Source organism: Falco biarmicus, chromosome 2 (genome assembly GCF_023638135.1).
Source record: "Falco biarmicus isolate bFalBia1 chromosome 2, bFalBia1.pri, whole genome shotgun sequence".
Classification (NCBI taxonomy): Eukaryota; Metazoa; Chordata; class Aves; order Falconiformes; family Falconidae; genus Falco; species Falco biarmicus.
In genome coordinates, this window is record NC_079289.1 from 31101404 (window position 1) to 31110543 (window position 9140).

Consider the following 9140-nt stretch of genomic DNA (forward strand, 5'->3'; position numbering starts at 1 on the left):
TGGGTATACAACATCCACAACCTTTCCCTCATCCACTAAGTGGGTCACCTTGTCACAGAAGGAGATCAGGTTCGTCAAGCAGGACCTGCCTTTCATAAACCCATGCTGGCTGGGCCTGATCACCTGGTTATCTTGTACATGCCATGTGATGGCACTCAGGATGATCTGCTCCATAACCTTCCCTGGCACTGGGGTCAGACTCACAGGCCTTTAGTTCCCTGGATCCTCCTTCCCACCCTTCTTGTAGATGGGCATCACATTTACCAGCCTCCAGTCAACTGGGACATCCCCAGTTAGCTGGGACTGTTGATAAATGATGGAAAGTGGCTCCTTGAGCACTTCCACCAGCTCCCTCAGTACCCTTGGGTGGATCCCACCTGGCTCCACAGACTTGCATGTGTCTAAGTGCTGTAGCAGTCACTGACCATTCCCCCTTGGATTATGGGGGCTTCATTCTGCTGCCTGTCCCTGTCTTCCAGCTCAGGGGGCTGGGTACCCTGAGAACAACTGGTCTTACTATTAAAGACTGAGGCAAAGAAGGCATGAAGTACCTCAGCCTTTTCCTCATCCTTTGTCATTATGTTGCCCAGCGCATCCGATAAAGGATGGAGATTCTCCTCAGCCCTCCTTTGTTGCTAATGTATTTATAGAAACATTTTTTATTGTCTTTTATGGCAGTAGCTAGATTAAGTTCTAGTTGGGATTTGGCCCTTCTAATGATCGTATGCCAGAAGAAAGTAGTATTTGAGGCACTTTGTAGAGCTTGCCTTTCCAGACTACCAGTGGAAAGAACTTCTACTAAATGGTCATCCTCATAAAGGTATAGAAAAAAAGTCTGGAGAATACCAAGAAATAGCTAAAATACATCTATTTAAGGAAGTATCTAGAAGACTTTTCACTTACAGCACTTCTTTCCCACAGTCTGGTGTACTGGTAACAGCACTGCCTACTTGAAGTATCCAGGGAGATGAAGATTATAAAGTACAGAGATGTTAGTTAAGGTGTAGGGATGCTGGTTCTCAAATGCAGTATTTTCATTTTAAATGCAGGTGTTTCTGGTTATTAACTATGGGTAAATTATATGGCACCTTAAATAGTCCCTCCAGTTCCATTCTATTGCAAGTAATTTTATAAAATATAAAATATAAAAAATATAAGTGTGTCCAACATGTCAGCTCCCAAGCCATCACAGTGAGACTTGAGGGCAATGTCACAAACATTTATTAAGTGTTTGCTCTCTCTCCTTACCAGGTGCTAATGAAGAGTGATGGGCTTTGCTAGTTTTATTGTGGGTGAGATATTATATGTCAAGGATGATCTGAGAGGTGACAAGTCTCTGACTGGCAGAAAGGACAGTCTTCAAGCCAGCACTTTCTACTGGTGTCAGAAAGGAGCCCAGGAGTCCTGCAGCCCCTTGAACCCTCAACAGAGCTTGAGTGCTCCAACAAAACTAAACTGTGGCAGTTTGATTTTAAAGGGCAAAAAAGGTGGATGGTGGACTTAATAAAGTGGTGCTTGCATTTCAGATCTCCAGTTCAATAATATCTCCATGTAGGCAGAGGGGAAAAATCTGAAAAACAAGTCTCCATGCTGATTTGAGCAAAGAACTAGAAGCAGTGTTATGATTTCAGGAGATGTGTTTTAGTATATCTGCAGTTTTGTGAACTAGCAAAATAAACATATGCAGAGACTGCACTGAGAAGTACTTCAACACCCTCTACAGGAACCAGAAATAAAAAAGAATTGATACCTGCAGTTAATTCTGATGAAAAGAACAGACAGCCTAAAACAATTTTTGGATTACTCAGGTAGTCCTGAGAACTCTAATTTTCCTGACCTGGTCAATAAGTGCATTATATCCTAGCAGCTATTACATGTTTTGGTTTTATCTCAGAAAAGATGTTGACATGAAGAATACAAACCTTCACGTTTCCACTTGTCATTGTATATTTCTTCTTTCTTGGTTTTAAGAATGGATTGTTACCATCATGCAGTTTCTGAAGAACTTTATTGTCGCGACGGAGGGAAGACACAGTCGCTCAATATGAGTGATCAGCAGACTTCGTTTATTGTCCCTTACAGTCACCTTTTATGCCTTGTTATAATTAGCTCATACATATTACAAAAGTTAAGCTCATTATTGGTTAGTTGCCTAAATACCAAGCCCGCCCCTTGTTTCTCTTCTGTAGTTATCTGTTCCCACCTGCAACATTCTTTTCCCACCAAAATCTTCCTGTTACTGTGTAACAAGAACAGCCAAAGACAGTTATTTTTGCTTTACTTCAGATAAGCTGAGAGCAATGTGCATTTTTGTCCAGCCAGCTGGACTATGTCTATGTGACCCTTTTCAGCTAGTCAGTTATCCACAATTCCCCCGTTTTTATTTTGGGCGACATAGGCTTGGTTGACCATTTTCAATAACAGCATTTTAACACAGGAAAATACACAGCCAACTTATAAAATCTCAGTTCAGAAGTATAATTCCTGAAATACTTGAAAAATAAAGTTAGCTTGAAGCTTTGATTTAGATGCTCTTTCTGTTCCAGTGATATAAAAAGTTTAAAAAATTCAAAGGTAATTTTAAAGTTCTGAACATGGACTAATGCAAGCTCAAAACCCAAAAAGAAACCAAACTGATGTTTGACTAGGAATATTTGCAAATATTTTAGTGGAAAATCCCTGACCATTAACAATTTTCTGTCCAAATAACAACTGCCCTTATGCAACCAACCAGTCCATACATTTTCTGAAGAATTCCTCATCGATATCAAAGAATTAACAAAGGGAAAAAATTAGTTCTAAGCTATATACATTCATAAGTGTTTTTTTCAATAGTTACATACAGATTTACACACTAAGCCATAATGGCTTGTAGGTCATACACACAAGAATAGTACGTTGCTTATCTGTCTGAATGTCTATGCTAAATTTGACAACTGTGCCACAAGCCAAGCCTACATGGGTGCTGTATGTTATGCACGTTCCTTAACAAACAGAAGTATAATAGACAAATTCCCAAGACCTAGTCCCCAACCTAATTATATTATTTTATAGCCAATTAAGGAAAATAACACAAATGTGCATATCTGCATGTGCACACACCTTTTAGTTCAGAACCAATCTGTGATAAAAGGCCTTAGCCTTATGGCATCATCGAATCTTAACGAGTACAGTAATTAAAAATGCAGTCTTACTGTAAGTGCGATTTATGCTGACATTCCCTCAAATGCTACACGTGAGTATTTCTCACTCAACTGCCTCAAGTTAAAATAGTAGTATTTGTTAATATGTATTAAAAAAAATCATTAATTCTCTACAATAGCAGTTGACTTCCATAACACTATGTAAGCAAAAGAGGCCTAAGATGGGTTTTCTGAATACTAACAATTTATTTTAGACTGTCTAAACTCAGGTCTTGAAAGATTTCACTCTGCCAGACGTAGAAACACTGTTGCACTCCAGTTGTGATATCCCTTTTCCCAAGTTGTCACATGCACATCTCGCTCAAGCAACATTATTGTCAAAGTTTCTCTCTGCTACATAAAAGCATGTTGCACTTGTAGATATAAAAGACAGCACTCTTACTTAGATTATTACCTTATTACCTCATAACTCTTAGTATACCTTGTATCTCTGATTTCATCACTTCAAAAATTCACCAGAAGCAGATAAAACCACAGTATCAGACTAAACTACACCTTAACTGCTGATTCAAATAAAGGCATTCTCTTCAGATATGCCTAATGCTTACAAATAATTTTGGCTGGTTTTGATCAAGAAACTATTATTACAATAACGATCAAAAATAATAATCCCGTTTGCAAAATGCCTTTAAGCCAGCCTCCTAGTCCCAACCAATTTCCACATTCAGAATACAGCATAAATACAGAATACAGAATAAATTATCTCCATCAAGGCAAAAAGGCTTCTTTTTAAACACAGAAATGTTTGCTAGTTCAAGGCAGAAATCCATTTCTTGTAGGTGACATCTGAAGCTTTTTTTTTTTTTTTTTTTTTTTTTTTTTTTTTTTTTTGGTGGGATTGTAATCAAGTCCGTATTTTTCCTTGAGAAGCTTAAGCTGTTCCTCTTGTTTCAGGAGTGTTTCCAACTCTGATTTGTCGACTAGGTCCATATTTCCCAAAGATATCATACATTTCCTCCGCTGTGATTTTATACGGCAGGTTCCGAATATAAAGGGTCCGATTGACCTCTGGGGGCAGCCAGATGTCAGCTCGCTTGGCCGCTTGCATCGCCATGGCGCCGATCGGAGCGGGGGTGGTGGAGGGGGGGGGTGCAGCCTCGGAGAGAAACCGCGGCCGGGACGGGGCCTGCCGGGCCGCACGCCGCCGCTCGCCGCTGCCGCGGGGGTCCCGGATGCTATCCCATACGCTAATAACCCGAGTAATTCCTTTTTACAATCTATGTCCCGAACGCTCCGCTTTTCTAAAAAGCATATGAGCGAATCGTACGTCGCTTGTCTCTCCATACCTTCGTCAGCGCTGTTGCAGCCTTTGCGAGACTTCGGCGACGCGTGGCCGGCGGGACCCTCTATAGGTGCTCCCGGGCGCGGGGACTGTGCCCTTCCGCCTCCTGCGCTGCTTTCAGGACCGGTACCCGAATCTCCGTCGAACCGTGGCTCGCAGGTTCAGCCCTCTCTAGGGTCCCTGTCCGGGCGCCATTTGTCGCGACGGAGGGAAGACACAGTCGCTCAATATGAGTGATCAGCAGACTTCGTTTATTGTACCTTACAGTCACCTTTTATGCCTTCTTATAATTAGCTCATACATATTACAAAAGTTAAGCTCATTATTGGTTAGTTGCCTAAATACCAAGCCCGCCCCTTGTTTCTCTTCTGTAGTTATCTGTTCCCACCTGCAACATTCTTTTCCCACCAAAATCTTCCTGTTACTGTGTAACAAGAACAGCCAAAGACAGTTATTTTTGCTTTACTTCAGATAAGCTGAGAGCAATGTGCATTTTTGTCCAGCCAGCTGGACTATGTCTATGTGACCCTTTTCAGCTAGCCAGTTATCCACACTTTATAATGTCAATGTTTGAAAGTAAATTTAGTCCAAGCTATATCTAAGAGTCATGTGCCTCTTGTCCAGCATCTACTAACATAATTGATAAAAAGTGGGTACAGCTTCTGAGTAAAATTTTAATACGTAACTTAGTGCTGGAAAGTGCGTAATCCATCCCCATTAGCTCATATTGTGCCTCAGCACACCAGATCCTTTTTTTTTTTCACTGAGGTGGCTTCCTGCTGTCACAGAGGAGAGAGAACTCAAACTTCACAGCCAAATCACCAGCACACTGATGACTTCTTCTGACATGGAGTAAAGGCCTGGACGCTTTCTTCCACAGAAGGAGCTTATGAGCCTCAGACAAAAGCAGCACAACTCGGGAGCACCCCCAGACACTACAGACCACTCGCCTAGGCTACAGGAGAGGGGGGATGACTATCCTTGGGGATTTATACTTGGGTGTGAGGAAGGAGCAGGGCAGGATTTGGGAGCTCTAGTACAATGACTCAGGATGCAAGGCACACGTAGTCAAGCCACACACATTTATTTCTGCTTCTGCTGCCAGGCTTAACACCTCTGCTGTCCTTACTCACAGACGGTGCAGGCAAAGCTCTCATAGGCAGTCTCCTGAGAAAGCTCTACAGAAGCCTCTGTGTGCAGCCTGGCATCCTCAGACAGCGAGCACACAAGGGGAGCTAGCCCAGGGCAATTCAGTAGGAGACAGGTAATGTCAAGAGAAGCTTTGATGGCTACGGCCCGACAGACCTCACTGTGCCCCTCCAAAGAGAGATGCACGCTACCCCGTGTGCCCAGGTGGGATATGCAGGAGACATTGGATAGCCGTACACCCAACCCACACACAAGTGGAAATCATCAGGGCAAAATCAGGGTTTCTTGTTAAGATTGTCCTTGTCTGGGTTTTCTATCTCCACGTGTCATCTAAATCTGATGGTGTGCTGCAATACTCTGTGCCCCAAAGGACAGTCTATCCATCTGGGCTGCTCCTGCCAAGATGCGGGAAGGGTGATGACACACATTCAAGCCAGGACAGGCTGTGGCTGTGAACAGCAGCTACTCAAGCATAAAAGCTCTTCAGGCACATACCTGTTGTGAGATGAATTTGAATCCCTTGGCACTGAAGCAGCACTGAAGCAGGACGTGCTCTGGCAGGGTGGTGCAAGGTCTGAGCACGACCAGATATGCCAGCTGTGTCCTGCCTGGGAAAGCTTGTCCTTGACAGAAGGAGCTGGGATCTCAGCCACCCTGGTGTGTGGCAGCACTGGGACAGCAGGGATGGGGCAGGGTTCAGTCCGGGGTACTGCCAGCAGCATGGTACCAGTGTAAATACAGCCAGAATGCCTGCACATGCAGCCACAGTGCCCATGAGCCTAAATATTTCACATAAAATTGGATAATTCATTAGCCACAAACCTCTTTCCCCTTCTTATATCTGGCTTTAATAGCTTTTCTTAACAGATTTCATGTAATGCAAGCCACAGGATGGCAAAGCCTCTGTTAGACAGATCTGTTCATAGTGAAGCTTCAGTTCATCTTTGAAAAGGTCAGACTCCTCCCTTGTGTGTTTGGAAAAAGGAGCGATCATGTTATAAAAACACTAAAAATACCTAAAAACTGACTTGGAATTACTTCTCCAAGAGGTGTCAGTCCTCTTGCAAAGTGATTTGGTCTTGAGTGAATAGGGAGAGCAGAATTACAGACATGCTGGTTCTTGCACTAGCTCTTAATGAGTTCTTTGGATGCCTATTTGTCATATAATTTTGCCATTTGCTATTTGATTAAGGGTTTTTTTAACCTTTCCAGTAATCTACTGAATTCTGTGTGAGTTCTGGGTGTGAGCATTCTTTGATTTATATGTACGGAGTTTGCTAAAGTCCCCACCAGTTCCTGTTCAAGGAAGAAAGCAAGTCGTTACCTGTAGACTGGCTTATATGACACTTTGTAGTCATTTGGATTAAAACAGCACCTTTTGTTTACTGAAGTAGCTTAAGGAGTAAAATTCCTCAATGAAGCCATTTTCAGTTTGAACTCAAAACTACCTTTTATACACATATGTATTCTCTCTATATATAATATATGTCAAAAGAGAGACCAGGGAGTCATGTTATGACATACAATTGGGAGCAAGTGGGCTATTTTTAGGGGCATCACAGTGTTGCTGCAGGATGGTAGAAGACTGTAGGTTCCCCATGTTGCACAAAGGATCTTCAGAGAGGTGCACATGCAGTTTTATTTGCAGGGTCTGCAGTTGATGGCTTACATCCAATTTAATGCTGAAAGTTACCTTAGGAAGAAACAAAACAAAATGAAAAAAAAACCACCACAGGAGAGAGCGAGGGGGGAAGTAAAAACTCTCCAAGTGACTGGCCAGAAAAAGCAGTGATGGGGACCCAGATGAGCATCTTTCTCTGAGTCTCTTATTGAGTGCATCAGGTGGCAGCAATGATGAATGTGTTATTTCCCTACAGCTACACACACGTCATCGAAACCCACTTGAATACCCTACTACTACTTGTTTCCATTCATGAGACTCTTAGTGCTGACGGGTATATGCCCATTAGGTGCAAGCATTGCATGTATATTATTGGACAATATTTACTGAGTATTCAAATTACTTCTATCTACTTCATTACAAACTATTTTTTGGTTTTCTTTAACATAAACTAAAAATTCACAAAATGAAAGGTAAGGAAGAGGGGAAATAATGTGGCAGTGTCACACCAGTGGTAGTTGTTTCCTGTGAAAAAACTGTCATAACAGTATCTGGGTTTGAAGGTGCAACGCCATGAAAAGAGCATGAAAAATAACAAAAGCATGAGACTAACAAGGGAAAACCACTGCTTCAGAAGCTCTGAAATATGCTGCCACAACAGCTTTGGTGAGAGGTTGCTGAGCTGTGAGTAAAATGCAGGCTGCAGGGCTGCAAATAGCAGACCCTCAGCACTACCAAAAATGTGGTATTAAGATATTGAAGGTACAGAGCAACACCCACCCTAGAAGTCAGGCAGAAAAGCTTCAGGTCCAGGGCACAGACACCCACTCAGCTCCTGCCACCCAGGCAGCTGCTTGCTGCTGAAACAAATCTCAGCGAGTCACCAAAACAGGGAGTCACAGACAGGTGTTTTCAGTTCAAGGTTGCCAGTGAGATCCTGAAGGAAATCAAAATTATAAAAACTGTGATTAATTTTCAGGTATGCTGCAAAATCCTCCTTCATCTTTCAGCATTCCCACTTGAAAAGCTAGAAAATCCCAGTTACACAGAGGGCCCTTGGGGTTCTGCATGATTCATGCTGTAGAAAACCTTGTGACAGATAAGGATGTTGACTAGCAGAGCAATATAACAAAAAATCGGTTAGCCAGGGTGGGTAGAACAACAGAAAAGTTGGTCTAGACTTGACAAAGCAACAATACCATTGTAATAAAAAGTGTTATTAAAAAAACAGCTCTTTACACCTAACAGCTCCTTTTATTGGGTCTTTGCATGATGCATCTGAAAGTAAAAGCCATCAACTACTCTTGAAACAGCTGGAGTGTGGGAAAAGTAATTTCTTTGTAATGAGAGACATTTGTCCTGTAGGAAGAACCAACTGACATTAGGCATTTTATTTAAAACAAACAAACAAACAAACAAAAAACCTACACTGGCATATAGAAGACAAACTGAACAGCACCAGCTACATGTGAAAGAGCACCACAAAACATCTTTTGTAGGGAGGTGAATGAAGCAGCATCCCTGATTTCTTCCTTACACATGAACTGGGATGCCTTGGTACACATAGGCTCTACTCTGCTCTTAGAGAGTGTCTGTTACTACAGGGTTGCTTTCCTGAGGGCCCAGGAGTACAGAAAAATTAGAGTAAAATTAATAATCTTCTTTTGCATTTCATGTAAACTGGCATGTTCCATATAACAGTAATAAAGCATAAAACAGGTGTGAAAGACATGAAAAAAATAAACATCTGTAAAAAGCGTCTCATACCATAAAGTCAAGACTGTGTGAAGAATAATAGCAATTGAGAAGAGTTAGCATAAAGGGATGCAAACCCGGGTCTTGTTTTTTTAGTATTTCATTGGTTTTACACAAGCAGTGGTTAAAA

At 42.0% G+C, this 9140-nt stretch overlaps 1 long non-coding RNA gene across 1 annotated transcript; it reads right to left on the reverse strand.

Annotated features, from left to right (window-relative positions):
- Positions 1-7058: 7058 nt before the first annotated feature.
- LOC130144849 (uncharacterized) lies at positions 7059-8186 on the reverse strand. Its single transcript, XR_008820269.1, has 2 exons — positions 8036-8186; positions 7059-7327 (listed from the first exon to the last, which is right to left on the reverse strand). It is a non-coding gene; the product is annotated as an uncharacterized LOC130144849 (long non-coding RNA).
- Between the last annotated feature and the right edge of the window lie 954 nt (positions 8187-9140).